Below are 15807 nucleotides of genomic sequence, written 5' to 3' on the forward strand. Positions count from 1 at the left end.
ATGCTTCGGGGTTTTTTCTATCTTTTATATGTACAGGAACATATATGAAAATTGCAGGTGAATTTTGTGGATTCTGGAGACAGATCTAAGCCCCGGAGGGCATCTCCATTTTTGTTTGCAAGTTGAAGATAAATTTCAAGAAGATCGTGGGCAAATTTTTTTTAGGGCCTTGAGGCCCTGCGCTAGCCATCTCCAACCTCATTCTCAACCTCTATCATTCCACTCTTAGGCCTCTTATCTTTGCAGCCTTCTTCACCATGATTTTTTCACTAAATTTTTCCTAAAAAAAAAAACAAAATTTTCTAAATTTTTTTTGAGTTTGGCATTTGTTGTGGGGAAAAATGCCTATGCAGGACGATCCTATCCACCTAAGGTGTGACAATGCCTTAGCAACAAACAGAGACAGCTATTCTAGTATTCTTCCTTTATGAATTAAGAATGAAGAGAGATGGATGGACTAACCGGTGTCTTCCGTTTGTCCCTCGATCCAGTTTCCCTTCTCTTTGAGAGTTCCCAGCTACTTGCCTTCTCGCTCGCCCAGCTTCAACAGGTCTCTGCAAGATCACAAGAAGAGAACACTACACAAAGACATAGATTCATATTCATAACTAGTTCAGGATTAGAAATAAACTAAACATACTAATGCAATCATACATCAAAGATACATCAGTATATAGGAGAAACCAAGATAGCTTTATTGATGAATAACAAGGTTCAGGAAGAGATACAACCCAGAGGGCTCCAATCCAGCATCTCCTTCCCAGCAAATGGAATTCCTATCTTCACCCCCTTCAAAGCATTAAGCACCCAATGATTCCAATCTCAAACCAACAACAATTCTTTGCAACAACAAAATTCCAGCCTCTAGATCTCATGGAGGAGAGATCCATATATAGATGTTTGGAGAGAGGATGAGTCAGCTTGAGATCTGACTAGTGTCCTCTCCCTCTGTCAGTTCTTGATTCCACTTGGAGGTTCTTGCTTCCACTTGGAGATTGGGAACCTCTTACTCATCACTAGTCGAATTCACTGAGGCAAGTGTCATTGAGGAAGATTCTGGAAGCTTCCTGGGTCTTGACACCTCTTGGAATGAGCTTGCCATTTGTCAATTCCCGCTCAGCGCACCCTGGTAGTGCTTCTACCTGCATTGTAGTGCAGGTAGCCAGTGTTGACTTTGCATTTTAGCGCAGACAGCTAGTGGAGCCACTGAATTGATCCTGAATTGACTTGTTTTTGAGCAGTTTCTGGTGGAGAACTTCTGTGAATTGCTGTGGTTTGTTAGCCTTGTTCCTCTAGGGGTAGGAACAACATGTTTAGGGACTTTGGATCCCTTAGATTATGGACATTTCATGCTTATAGCTGTAAGGCACAAAAATGTCTATAACAGTTGCCCTTAAAGTATGAGGCCGTTTATTGGGTGAAATGCTTTATCAGGAGGATCTGAAGTTCATCCAATGCTGGGAGGAGACCTGTAATAAGATACAATACAATACATTATTTTTCATACTACTTTCACGATCTAGCTGAGGCGGGCATTCCCATGCTCAGCTTTATAAATTCATTTTCCTGTAGATAGAACAGACAATCGTCTGATGCTAGACTGATAATTTTGATGCAATTATCATCCTTTGGATAGGAAGATTATCTGCTGCAATGATGTACATGTCAATTTCTTTATCTTTCCTGAATATATATCGCAGCCCGAATGGATGAAACTAGATCCGGGGTCTTCAAACTCGTTCGATCTTCACTCTAAGTACAAGTCAATCCATGTGAGAAATGTTCTGAAGTCGAACATGGAAAGACATCGCTTGATTACCGGTCAATGATGTAAACCGTTAACAAGCGCGAGAGGAATCATCGATAATGATAATGACCCTCAAGGTACTGCAGTACAATTCACGTGGTGTGAATAAAGGACTTGGCGTCGAACACCACGCAAAATCTTTCGGTCGAAGGTCATTGATGTATACCTGTTGTCGGAAGTGAGAAACTTGCCATTGAGGCATGCAAGCTTCAAAGTACTGAAGGGGTTGTTCCTAGATCAACTTCTTGGATAATGAGCTGATGTCGACAAGAAGCGATCCGTCAAAGGAGGGCCTTAATGAATCCCACATCAATGACACGGAACGGAGCTAATGATTTTGATGGAGGTGAAAACGATCTGTGACATATGATTCAGGGTGGCGGTCATGAAAGGATGAAGGATAATGTACGACAGTGGATGGGACACGGTTGACTTTTCTGAACGACTTCACTTGAACATATGGTGACACTGATGCGATGGATCGGTAGCATTACCCCAAATATGGATGGTATGGCGAGACCATGGTGATGTGATCGGTGAATGAAACAACCCAACCCGATTGTGGTACGGAGGAAAAGTGTCATGTTCAAGAGCGACTTGCTACCATCAAAGTTTTATTGAGTTTCTCCCAATTTTTCCCCAGTCATTGCTGACCAGTACCTCTTTATTTTTGTCAAGCTTGAGGAGGATAACATATGCTTGTTCTATAACTTGCCCTTCGGGCAAGCCCATCGCTATGTTTTAACGAGCCTAGCGATAGTGAAACTCGTTCTTGTCTAAAGACAAGTTTGTCGCTATTTAATGATTTTAATGAGTCTAACGACAAAGATAACTCGGTCCTTTTCATTTTTAGAGAGTTTGAAAAAGGTACATAAAGTTAACTCCAAAAGTCCTTTTTCGTCATCTAATCCCTTAGGTCCGAAAAAGTATAAAACAATACAGAAGGGATGAGTTTTCGATAGTTTTAACGAGCCGAATAAAACAAGCACTCGATCTTTTCGTGCAATAATCCCTCAGGTCCAAAAAGATTAAAATCTAGAGGAGGGATAGCACTTCCTGTCCCTTTAACGAGTTGGAAGGCCAAGGACTCGGCAATCTTTTCATATTTTACGAGTCAGATGAAAAGAGCTTAAATAAGACTCGTCTTTTGAGGAATGAGTGATAAAACGGGTTAGCAGCTGATTCCAGGTACAGGTTGGAATTTTCCAATCACGGCAGCGTCACAAGGATGGCTAGTGAAATCACTCTTCGTAGCTGTTCCTCAAAATGGGTAAACAAACATATGGAGGTGAACGATCGACCAATGGAAAAGTGGAGGTGACGGTGCAAACACGACCAAGGCTTTAATGGCTGATAATGTTACATTCACAGTGGTTATTTACCGGAATAGTTCATTTTTTAACGAGCTTAAACGCGGGAAAACACTTGCTCAATCTTATGTTTATTTTTTAACGAGCATGAACTATGTGCTAAAACTGCTCGGATCTTGCGTTTATTTTTTAACGAGCATGAACTGTGTGCTAAAACTGCTCGATCAATCCAGTCATATGATAAGAATGTCTCATGTAATATTCCATTTTTGATGGAGCTTGCGCCTTACCAAAGCTATGCCCCGCATCCTTTCGTTATGCAAGTTCGGAAACGACTAATCCTATGAGTTTAAAGGGTTAGACCTACAGGTTTAAAGGGAGGACCTAAAAATTCAAAAAAATAAATAGCCGCCCCTTGCTTGCACTCCGAAAGGTTTTCATGCCCCCAGGTATAAAACATAGTTTCAAGGTTACCCCTACTTTAGTCCGGCAAAACAATTGTTTTACCGAGAGAGGCCTACCTCTTTCAGGTTACCCAATGATTGCTCCATTCGCGGCCACGAATAAAACACTTCCTCGGTGATGTCTATCGAAATAGACAACGATGAGCGACGATGCCCGCCAACTCACATAACTTTGACAAAAGAATCTTATTCTAGAACAACCCCTCTTCCAATCACGGACGGGGTACGGACTAGTCATATTCTCCCGCGGAAACCTACCTTATACCCAAAGTTTTCCTTCCGAAGCAGACCAGGACGCATGCCCCCTGGGTTCCAGTCATATCCTCCCAGATTACTCGCGCTCATTAGGAGGACGGACCGTGGGTTGAGACATTTCTTGCGTGAAGAGACCATTTAGGGATGGTATATGACTATTTGCGATGCGTGATCCGGGAAATGAAAGCTGGTCCACGAGCTTGACCACTCTTCCTTCGTGCGGAAAACACATTACTCTAAATAGTGAGGAGACGATGGATCCCATGCAATATATATAGTCTCGTCCAAGGAGTAGGTTATAATCCAAGGGTCCTTGAACGGCCATCACGTTCATTTGAACGGTCTTCCCTTTCAATGTTATGGGCACATTGGGGAGGATCCCTAAAGGTCGACTGGTTCCTTTATCAAAGCCTGTTAGATTTCTCATTTCAGGCAAAAGCGCTGGTGAACCAAACGCTTTCCAAGCAATAGAGGAAAGGATACTCACAGATGCCCCCTCATCAATGATAGTGCCAGCCATTACCATTCTGTATATTTGGACGATAATTCTGAATGGCATGCTTGCTGGCAAACGGGGTCTGCCTAGTTGGTTCCAGTCGAACGAGACAACTAGGTTGCTTGGTGGTGGGACCGAATAGACGGCCGGGTATGACTCTGACGAATTTCCTTCCTGCGATAAAGGAATGGGCAAATTGCCCCCTTGTTCGTCGGAGTCTGTGTTGATGAAGAGAATTTGGACGGTGTCGTCTTTATTCTCCTCTGTGATGGTATCATTCGAAGATAGAGCCTCTGAAGGCAAAACCGGGTCAACTTCCACCTCAACCTTTTGACTTTCGTCAGGTATGGATTCAGACGGTTCATCCTCAATGATAGGTGCTTCGGCTGACCACCTGAGCGGGCCAGACGGGTTCTCAACTGGTGAAGGACTTGGCAGGAGTTTTTGATATCCAGGAGGAAGTTGCGCTCGTAAAATCGGGCGATCTTCCAAAACTATTTTAGCCTCGTCTAAGAAGGGACAACAGTGGATGGCATGGTCGTCTTCACATAGTTTGCAGGGAAATCTATCTTTCCCTCTCTGTCCTGTGACTTCACTTTCACTAGTTGACGGTGAGCTGTCAACATGGATATCAGAGGTTGACGCCACCGAATTGTGCAAACGGGGAGACCAGTCCCTTAGTATCCGAGGGATGCAGGGACAATCTCTGTGGAAGTGGTCTCCCTTGCATATGACACATGGCGATTTAGGCCTAGTCAGTGCTGTGTGTGGATTTTTGTCAGACGCCACTTGTCTGCCCCCAGTCGCTTTTGGCTCTTTCTTCTTCTTTTCCTTCTTCTCCTTAGGAACTTGGTTTTTTGTTTTACCAGTTCCGTCAAGCGAAGAGGAAGGAGGAGAGGAAGAATTAGATGAAGTAGAAGGCTGGTGGGTAACTCTGGTCTGGTCTAACTGTTGATTCGACTGTTCAGGAATGGTGGTGTTCTGAACGACATTGGTTGAAAAGAGCCAGACCGGCAGGCCAATGTCAGTCCTGGAAGCGACAATGTGGCCATATGGGGCGCACCAACATCTCCCCAAGAGGAGAAGGGACTAGGATTTCCGCCAAGGGGAATTCCTTGGTTGGTGGGCTCCATTTTTTCAACCTAAAGATCAACGCAGGAATAAAGGGTGATTGTTTCATTTAAAATAAATTTTTAACGACGCTTAGACACAACTTGCTTTTTCAATTTTAAAGAGTCGAGAAAAAGCTAAAGATGACTCTAGTCTCAATCGATGTTTTAACGAGCCCGAAGTGACAAATGCTCAGATGGAATTTTTCCGTTATAGAGTCTGAAAAAGGCCAAAAGGAACTGCTCTGGAGTTCTAGGTAGAGGGTGTGCCAAACTTTTCGCAAAACCACAGAATACTTTTTAAGGTACGGGCGGTCGATATTCCTGAATGTTGTGTTCAGTGCATTGCGATCAGTAGGGCGACTGACATGGCTTCCTATGGATAAAGGTTATATTCCTATAGGGGTCTCCCAATATATACGCAACGGTACGTGGGAGCACAATCCGTACTGGCGCTATCGTCCCTCAGGAGGAATCACCCACCATCAACGAGATCGACAGTCACCAGGCTTTACGACGCCGGAACACGTCTCTAGCCTAGACCTCTATGTTGTGCGTTATGTTGCAAAGCGTTGTTAAGTTCATTCAATTTATTTTAAGTTGATCTTTTTAGAAGTTTTCCTTTCTGGATCACCACGAGATGTATGATACAATTCCTAAATGCAGTCTAAAGATGATAATCAAGCTTTATATCTTTTCAACTTATGAAAATCCTAGCTACAAAGGGAAAAGAAAGACACCATCTTTTCTCAAAGAGCAATCAGCACACTCTAATGCACATTCCCTAAATCAAACATGCAAACTATCAAGATGCAAATGCACAATGCAGGTGTTTGTTTTCCGCTTTCTTAGTATTGATGCCTACAAAGAAAGCTTTTTGTACAACTTTGAATTTGCTTTTAAATGACAAATACAAACAAGTTTACTTTTTCGAAATCAAAGAGGGTAGAAGAGATTACAACACTTAACGATTTCCGAAATGAATACTTGTTTCGAAACTTAAAAGAGACAAACTCAAACCAAAAGCAAAAGTAAATGTATAATCAACTACAAACAGCCAATGAACTCTCTCCTAAGATCACAATCAACAGATCTGAATCAAAGGCTACAGGATGACTATTTCACTCTTACAAAGGAAAACTGCAAATGACGCCACAAACACATAAAAACACTCACAGTCTTTTTGTACAAAAGGAGGCGGAATTTAAGCAGAGAAAAGGAGTTATCAGACTGGTACCTATGCTGGTTACAGGCTGCAAAAATCAGAGATCAAAACAAGGCAAAACAGAGCAGAGAACCCCAGCTGCATAAGGCCTAACTGGATCAGCGCACCCTCAACACAGGGGTTTTGACATTCAGCGCAGGTAGCCTTCACGGGACCTCCGTTGAAATGCAGAACCTCTTCACAGGATCTGCGCTAAAGGAGAAACGAGAGTTTCTCACTGGGTTCTGGGTCACAGTTTGCTGATTAATCTACGGTTTCAGGCCAAATAAAAGCAAAAAGCAAGGTATAATCAAAGGGATGCTTTGAGGGAGTACTAAGATCTATCACAAATGATCACCAAATCATTTGTGAGTCCATTGTTCAGATCATAGACAAATCCATTGATTGGATCAAAGCAGCAGCTCTCTACTTTCCATCTGAGAATAGCAGATGCAGTTCGATTGTTGTTGTTGAGTCTATGAAACCAACAATGATAGAGACACAAATAAAATGACTAAACAGATCTCCCCAACGGAGTCGCCAATTTGTTGTGGGGAAAAATGCCTATGCAGGACAATCCTATCCACCTAAGGTGTGACAGTGCCTTAGCAACAAACAGAGACAGCTATTCTAGTATTCTTCCTTTATGAATTAAGAATGAAGAGAGATGGATGGACTAACCGGTGTCTTCCGTTTGTCCCTCGATCCAGTTTCCCTTCTCTTTGAGAGTTCCCAGCTACTTGCCTTCTCTCTCGCCCAGCTTCAACAGGTCTCTGCAAGATCACTAGAAGAGAGCACTACACAAAGACATAGATTCATATTCATAACTAGTTCAGGATTAGAAATAAACTAAACATACTAATGCAATCATACATCAAAGATACATCAGTATATAGGAGAAACCAAGATATCTTTATTGATGAATAACAAGGTTCAGGAAGAGATACAACCCAGAGGGCTCCAATCCAGCATCTCCTTCCCAGCAAATGGAATTCCTATCTTCACCCCCTTCAAAGCATTAAGCACCCAATGATTCCAATCTCAAACCAATAGAAATTCTTTGCAATAACAAAATTCCAGCCTCTAGATCTCATGGAGGAGAGATCCATATATATATATGTTTGGAGAGAGGATGAGTCAGCTTGAGATCTGACTAGTGTCCTCTCCCTCTGCCAGTTCTTGATTCCACTTGGAGGTTCTTGCTTCCACTTGGAGATTGGGAACCTCTTACTCATCACTAGTCGAATTCACTGAGGCAAGTGTCATTGAGGAAGATTCTAGAAGCTTCCTGGGTCTTGACACCTCTTGGAATGAGCTTGCCATTTGTCAATTCCCGCTCAGCACACCCTGGTAGTGCTTCTACATGCGTTGCAGTGTAGGTAGCCAGTGTTGACTTTGCATTTCAGCGCAGACAGCTAGTGGAGGCACTGAATTGATCCTGAATTGACTTGTTTTTGAGCAGTTTCTGGTGGAGAACTTCTGTGAATTGCTGTGGTTTGTTAGCCTTGTTCCTCTAGGGGTAGGAACAACATGTTTAGGGACTTTGGATCCCTTAGATTATGGACATTTCATGCTTATAGCTGTAAGGCACAAAAATGTCTATAACAACATTTGCATTGGAGAATTTTCAGTGACTTGGGCAGCCCACCTTCAAGTGTCTTCAAGACCCTAGGGGCTGACTGATGCACATCCTCTAAACCCTTACTTCTTTCATTGATCTAATTGAAAGAAATATTAACACTCACATAAAATTTTAGTTATCTGAAATTTAGCAGTAAATTAGTTTGCATCTTTGACTGCATTACATTTCAGAAATATAATTACTTTCAGAAACTTTTGCATGCTATTTTCTGAATATTATTTCACTGTCTTTTAGTAATTTTCTGATTTTTTAGATCAAATACATCAATAGATCAGAAATAATTAAACTCAGAAATTTTTTGAATTTAGCAGCAAATTTAATTTACATTTTTACTGTTGTATAATTGCTAAAATAGAAGTTAGTTTCAATAACTTTTGCAAACAAATTTTTGAAAATTGTTTTACTACTGTTTGGTAGCTTATTTTTGAGTTTTTAGATCAAATACATTAATAAATCAGAAAGAATTAAACTCAGAAATTTTTTGAATTGTATTTATCAGTCTGTCATTTAAACTTATTTTGTTGTTATACATAGAAATTTCTAAATATTGCATGGTTACAAGACTATTGTTTTAGAATATATTGTTGGTTTTAACATTTGATGTAAAAGTAGATTACTACGCTGATATTTCATTAATGTGATCTGAGTTTAAAACATTTAGTTTAATTTATGAAGTCCATTTGTTTTTACATGTTTATGCAAGTAGGACTAAACTAGTTTTACTTATGCATTTAATGATCTTGATTGAGTATTTCACAAAAATGAATTTTTTAATTTAAAAATTTTTTATTCTAGCATTTTACATTTTAATCCATTGTGCATTTTAGTAATTGCTTATGCAGATTTTACATTTTGCAGTGCTGATATAAGTACTTGCTTTCACATTTAGATTACAACCTTTTTGAGCCTTAAGTTAAGTAACATGTAAGACATATTTCAAAAATGATTTTAGACCCTCATTTAACTAAAATTAACCAAGTCTCTGCATTTCACATAGTTTTAAGTTTTTCATTTGCATATGAGACAATCGAGTCTTTTGAGCAACAGTTTCCCATCCTTTACTTGAACCTTATTTTCTTCGCAAGATAGTTAACTCCACAAGGCACTGGTATCACTTTCTTCAAATCATTTTGAATCCTTAAAATATTGTGCGATCTAAAACAAGTATTGGTTTCTTATCTGTGTCTCCCAGGTTGGTTGGTTTCCAACTAATATTTCCTTTTTCCATTTCCATAGTGTCTACCCCCCTTAGTCTTTTATTGGGAGACAACTCAAACAGAGTGATTGGGGATCAGTGTGACAGCCCCCAATCTGAGACGTTGTCATGATACCTAGACAATTTGTATGAAAACATTTTTTGGCATTGTTGTTGGGGATAGAGTTTTTTTGTCCTTGGTCCTCAAGTCATTTTTCTAATCTTCTAATCTCTTTTGCCATTCATTAGCCCGCCAAGCGTCACAACATTTTTTGGTGTCGTTGTCGGGGACCAATTTATTGGACCGTGGCTTTACGACATTCATCTTTACATTTCCAGTCTTTTAATCATTTATTATCCCATCAACGCCACATTTTCGGGCGCCATTATATTTCTTCATATTTTCATCACCTTATCTTTCATCTACACTTTTAACACCTGGACATTTCAGTTGGTTTCCTGTTTGGGTGGCGACTCCACTTATTCATCCATTTTTTCTCATACAATAAAACTTCCCTTATACCCATTTGCTTCTCCTTGATTAACCTTTCAATTTTTTCCTTTTGGATCTTAGTGCTAGATTCATGTTCAAGTGGCGACTCCACTTCTTTCATTTCTTACATGAATTTCTGCTATAAGCTCGCTTCTTGGTGATCTCTTAATTTTCTTGAGCAGGGGTCTCTCTCTATCCTCCATTTGGTCCCTCTTTATCCCTTTAAGAAAGTCATCATGGATGACTTGTTTACCCTATGTAATTTTACTAAAGTTATTCATGATATGCTGGAAGAGGCGATTCATAAATTGCCTTTGTTCTCCAGTGGTGATTCAACCATTGCTAGAAAGCATCTCTCCAGGGTTACTCATATAATAACTAGATATTGTCTTCCTTCACAATATAATCATGAAGATGTCAAGATGTGTCTATTTGTCTTTTCTTTAGAAGGTGATGCTTTGGATTGGTTTTGTAATTGTCTTGAGGATTCTTTCGCTTCTTTAAAATACATCATCAATGATTTTAAAATTATATATGGAAATCAAGGTGGCTTGCCTTGTGCCCCTAGTACTATGCAAAATTATGAAAGTGATCTTATGAAGAACCCAACTATCAACAAAATATTTCAAGACAATTCTCCATATCAAAATATGCCATATTGCAAGCATTGTGAATGTTCTCATGATGAATCCAATTATACCGTTGCAAGACAAATCCATGATAATGGAAAAGAAGAAACAAGCTGTCAAATCAATATCGACAAGGAAAGGGAAAATGATAAGCATCTTATTAAAAAACTAAAGAAGCTGGTAAAAGACATGGAGCTTAATCAATTTTTTTTCATAGATAATTACACCAAGGATATGAGAACTTTGTACACCCAAATAGAAAGACGTGATGAGATAGAAATCATGAAAATTAATCACTCTGATTACATAGCCACAGTAATAGAAAAGTGTGCTCAGAAGATGGAGGGTATGAGGAATGACATGCAGAATCATCATGAGAAAGAAATGAGTACTATAAAAGTAAATCATAGCATAATGATGAAGGACATGGAAGCTGGTCAAATTTCTCTTCAGAACAAATTGTTAGCCATGGAGGAAAAACAAGTGTAATTAATGAAAGATATGGAAGCTAGTCAGATATGTTTTCAGAATAAATGATTGACCATGGAGGAAGGCCATGCCAAGGAAATCAATGCTATAAAGGTTTGATCTGAATGTGATCATTTATTAAAACTAATGTAGAATTGATTAATCATTAATGATATGAATGTTAGCTCAAAGCATGAAAATTGAGGAAAACGTCTTGAGAAGAAGACTTTACGACAGTTGATTAAACACAAGATAGATGCATAACAAAAGTGAAAACAGTAAAAAAGCACAATGATACCAGACAGCAAAGTTGATTATAGAGTTTGTCCCTGATGGACTATGTCTCTAGGTCTGCTTTCAAGATGGGCGACCGCTTTATTAGGAATGAAAATAAAGAGTTGATTACAAAGTGATTATGTAATACTTAAATTGCACACAGGCAATTCTAACCTCTGTAACCATGAAGCTCTCTGAACTCGCTTTCCAACGCTTCTTATGGATTCCAAATTTGACTCTGGATGCCCAAGATATGATCAAAACACTGACCGCCTCTCTATCTCAACCTCTAAATGACAAGCTCCAAAACACTCAAAAAACACTCACTACTCTTCAAATGTATATAAATGTACATTTATACAGTGATTAGATGCATGATAACCATTGTGGCTAACTTGGGAATGAATCAGCTACCTTTGAGGGTACGATTTAGGGTTTTAGGTGTGATTTGGTGAAACATTTAGTGACATTACAAATTTGTTTACCAAATATTGAATAAAAACCCAAAATAAACATTAGAATAACCATAAAACTGTTGGTGGTCAGCTTAACTGGGCGGAGGTTGGACAGCTCAAGTGAGCGATGACCGAACCCGCGGTTAACTCCTTGGCGGTTTCGTTGACGGTTCCTGCTGCGGCTAACCTTGTCTCTAGTCACATGCAACCAGGTTTGCTGACAGTTCCTACTGCGGCTAACTGCTGATGGTTTAATACTCTAACAGCTACAATGTAACATTCACATGCTAACCTTCCCATTACGATTTGCGCTGATGGTTTAGGATTTCTGATGCGAATTCCTGCAGTGGTGAACTTCGACAATCTATCAAACCCGGTCACAGAACTCTCCGACGTGGTTAGGCTACCCACACGGTTAGCTGTGGACTTTTTATTTGTTTGTAATGTTTTATAATGGTTTTTGTTTGCATTACATATGCCTAGGGTTAATAAAAATTGTTTAGAGTTAGGTACTAGGTGTTAACACATAGTTTGAATGCGATAATAGGTAGGACTTAGGTTTAGATGATTTTAGCATAGGTTTCTATAGTTCTTTGAAATACATATTATTGTAATGTAGATGGATAGGGTTTCAACTTAGGTGATAGCTTTGATAGTGTATTTGGTAGATTAGGATTAGGGTTTTATTTTTTTTTTAAACCCATGTACAAAATATTGTCACAATGTGATGAAACCAAATACATATTGTTGACACAATCTACAATTGTAAAGACACCCTTGACAACATATCGAACCTCTGCCACGGACGACACCAAACCCTGTGAAGACAAACGAAAAAACACATGTCGTCGACCAATCCTGGCAGAACTATCAATGAACATAAGTCGACAGCCAGGTATAAACCTGTATCAATTGGATGCCATGAAACCATAACATTACCTGAACAACCTGATCCATAACCAATACTGTCGAAAATGATGACATTGAAGTGAATTGACGACGATATTGAACACTGACGATGACACTTGAACACCTGTGCAATGATCTAATGAGATCCTCCTGGATCATTCTTCTCCACTTGAAAGCTTTTGGATCACAGAAGTTTGACTAAACAAATAGTTGATGAGGGTAGAACTCCCTCTATTTCCACCTTAACCTGACGATGTACGAATACATTTGATTAATCATGTGCAAGTGATGACCCTGATGATGCTGACCATGGCACTTTTTGAGTTGGTGCCCTGTTTCATCCATCTGCAGTATACACAACTTGCGACGATGGGCAGACAACCTGTTATCAACATGGAAATTTATTTCTTTCCATGAAGAACCATGAGTTAGTGATTCATAATCTTTGAAAACAGTCTCTACTAGATGTTTTTTAATACCATCAACATGTATAAACAATAAATTTTGTGGAATGAGAGAGACAATCAAAGATACTTTGGACATCAAACCAACTACTTGATTTAACATACTTTCCTGCTTCCTGATTACTAAGTGAACTTGCTGCAATGAACCCGTCAAACTGTAAAGTGAAATTTGTTGCAACTTAGTTTGATTTTGAAAGTATTGCATTATTTGTTGATTTGTTTGAATCACTTTTCCTTCATTTAAATGATGTTTCCATTGATTAGCACTTTCCCCTGATGCATAAGTTTCCATTAGACACTTTGACACTGCTTTAGAAAAGGTTTTGATATGAACACAAATAGATTCCTCTCCACTTGAAAAGAGGTTTCCAAATTGTTTGAAACATGAACTGGCGACACAATACAAGAGAAATTGAACACTAATTTTCCCCAATATTGAACTGTATCCCTGTAAATATTAAGTTCCAAATTTAAACTAAATTGATTCATTCTAATATTAGGAAGAGGAGTTTTAGGCACACACTGTAATTCATGTTGTAATCCCTGCATATGAATAAGATGTATGGTTTTACATAGAACTGGAATAGTTTTTATCTCTTTACTCAAACCATATTTAAGCCAAGTCTCATAACTTAAACAACCATCATGTCAATTGTTATGTTGTCCTTTCATACACATGATTACAAATTTCTTGTTTGAACTTATTAATCGCTTCATCGGATTAGCATTAACTAAATTCAAGTGATGTTTACTTTGATGTGCCCTAACAATAAATTCAACCTCATCTTTCTTAAGGTGATATCTATGTTCTCTCATGTAAAATACTGCATCACGCTCATAAAGATAAGGACTTCCTAAGACAACTCCACACATGTCCATTGGAACCACATCTAATTCCACTTCATCAATGTAATTAGTTGTTATGGTAAATCTTAATTGACACTATTTGGTGACTTTTATTTGAGTTGATTTATTTCGCCATCCTAATGGGTAAGAGTTTGGATGATTCCGTGTTTCTAAACCCAAACTTTTAACTAAATATTCATAGATTAAATTCGCCTGTGATCCACGTCAAACGGTGTATCTATCTTTGTATGTTTAGAAGTTATCCTTATGTTAAACAATTCAACTCTTTTATACTCATTTGAAGGATTTATGTTTGATGAAGATGCAATAGTTTTCAAACTTGAACCAGTGTTTGAAGTTTTACCTGTCGTAACCATAGTGGTTATCCTCCTTTCATCACCTGAATCTGAACCTAGATCTTGTTGGACTGTTGCAATTTCCTTCTTTTCATCCTTCTCCTTAAGGAAATTTTTGGGCTTAAGTTCTGGATGAAGTTTCCAACACTTAGATTCATCATGATCGATTCTCTGGCAATGAGAACAAGTAGCTCTTTCCTTCTGAGCCATCGCTGGTTTCTTTCTCTTAGAATTGTTCTTCCCCTTACTATCATTTGAATCTTTGAATTCCAACTCTTTGGATGACTGCGATGAAAACTTGAATGGTCTGCCACCTAATTCAATATGTATGGCTTGAACACACACTTCATTAAAATCATCAGGATTAAACATCAATAATGTATGCTGCAAATATGAATGTAAATTGTCGATGTATTTTAATAAAGTTTCACATGTATCCAATGAAATTCCAAGCGCCAATGCTTTATTTCTAAACTTATGAATAAACTCGTGAACACTCTACCCTTTACCTTTCCTCAGATGCTACCAATCAATAAAAGCTTGCTGCATGTATCCTAAAGGATATAATTGTTTCCTAAGAGCTTTTAAAAACTTAGACCATGAAGAGATGAATTTTCCTTTACGCTTTATATCTATCTGAGTTTTACTTTCCCACAAGATTAAATTTGTTCCCCCCATTCTAAGTGTAGCTAAATGAATTTTAGTTTTATTGCTAGAAATGTTCCAAATATGACAATACACTTCTAACTGCTTAATCCAGTTATCTAGCTTTTCAGGATTCATTTCACCATCATATATAGGTAACTCAAATTTCACATCAAGTTTCAAAAGAGATGATTTCTTAGGTTTCTTTTCTATTTCAGATTCTGCACTGGAAGAAGAAGAAGAAGATGATGATGATGATGGAGATGATGGAGGTGAAGGTGGTTTATCATCCTTGCCTTTACCTTTGTCCTTCTTCGATGCCTTTGAAGAAGAATTTGCATCTCTCGCCTTCTTGTCTTCGTACAATTCTCCCAACATCTTCTGCATAGTCAGGAATGCTTGCTGAAATTGTTCTTCAATCATCTTAGTTTTAGTTTTTTCACCTGCATCAGGTCCTGACATGGTCGATTTATAAATGAATCATCACTTTCCAATCTCTGCATCAATATGCTCAAGGATTCCTCTCCTCGTTGTGACTTTGACTTGGTTAACATTCAATGGAAAATTATACAAATGCAACCTACTCTGATACCAAATTATATGACATGAATGTAATCATTTATTAAAACTAATGTAGAATTGATTAACCATTAATCATTTGAATGTTAGCTCAAAGCACACCAATCAAGGAAACCTGCTTGAGAAGAAGACTTTATGACAGCTGATTAAACACAAGATAGATGCATAACAAAAGTGAAAAAGATTAAAAAACACAGTGATACCA

Source organism: Pinus tabuliformis, chromosome 1_1 (assembly GCF_031772625.1).
Source record: "Pinus tabuliformis cultivar Carrire ecotype Pingquan chromosome 1_1, CPIR1, whole genome shotgun sequence".
Taxonomy (NCBI): Eukaryota; Viridiplantae; Streptophyta; class Pinopsida; order Pinales; family Pinaceae; genus Pinus; species Pinus tabuliformis.